This window comes from Pundamilia nyererei, unplaced genomic scaffold (assembly GCF_000239375.1).
Source record: "Pundamilia nyererei isolate P.nyererei 1_Seehausen unplaced genomic scaffold, PunNye1.0 scaffold00158, whole genome shotgun sequence".
Taxonomy (NCBI): Eukaryota; Metazoa; Chordata; class Actinopteri; order Cichliformes; family Cichlidae; genus Pundamilia; species Pundamilia nyererei.
Window position 1 is genome coordinate 1480545 of NW_005187559.1, and position 513 is coordinate 1481057.

Genomic DNA, 513 nt, shown 5'->3' on the forward strand with positions numbered 1-513 from the left:
TTTCAATTTTCTTGCTCCCATAGTTAAAACACAAGTATATTCTGACATACAGACTAAGTAATATTTGACCACTAGAGAGCATCATTTAATATTTCTTCATGAGTAAGAGAGAAGGCAAGTGTTACTGGTTTAAAATGTTGGTTGTAGATTTGCAAATGTATCTTCACTCTCGGTTAGTGAAGCATCGCCTCTCTGTGCTTCTGTTTCTTCGTTTCCAGGATGCACCTGCAGGTCTTAGTAACTCAAGTAAATGGCAAATAAGCTCCCTGTAAAATAAAATGGACCTGCTGTTTTTAATGGAAATGTTTCAGTTCATATCATTTGATCATTCAGAGACAGCTGAGCACGGTACGATGTTTGCCTAAACCTAACTTACTTACTGTTAAAGAACATTAATGAAGTCCAGTTATGAAACTAAACCTTTCCGCATCTTTCTGCTGTCATTTGTTGTTTTGCATTGAACATTAAAACCATTACAAAACCAGTCGGTAATATCTAACAAGAACAGAAGTT